A 262-nucleotide genomic window follows, 5' to 3' on the forward strand; every position below is an offset into this window, starting at 1 on the left:
AGTCTCTTCCCAAGATGGCTGCTACACCAGAGTTTCTCCACAAGATGGCTGCCAACGCAGAGGCTGTTCACAAAATGGGTTCCAGCTCACAGACTGTATGCAAAATGCCTGCTAGCCCAGAGACTTTACACAGATTGGCTGCCATTACAGAGTTTCGTCCCGTCATGTCTACCATGCCTGGAAACACAAAATCAGTCCCGAGGCATTCGAGATTGGCATCCAACATGGAGGATCCACCGCTGGTGTCTATACGAGCTGCGGG

This window comes from Barbus barbus, assembly GCF_936440315.1.
Source record: "Barbus barbus genome assembly, chromosome: 42".
NCBI classification, from domain to species: domain Eukaryota; kingdom Metazoa; phylum Chordata; class Actinopteri; order Cypriniformes; family Cyprinidae; genus Barbus; species Barbus barbus.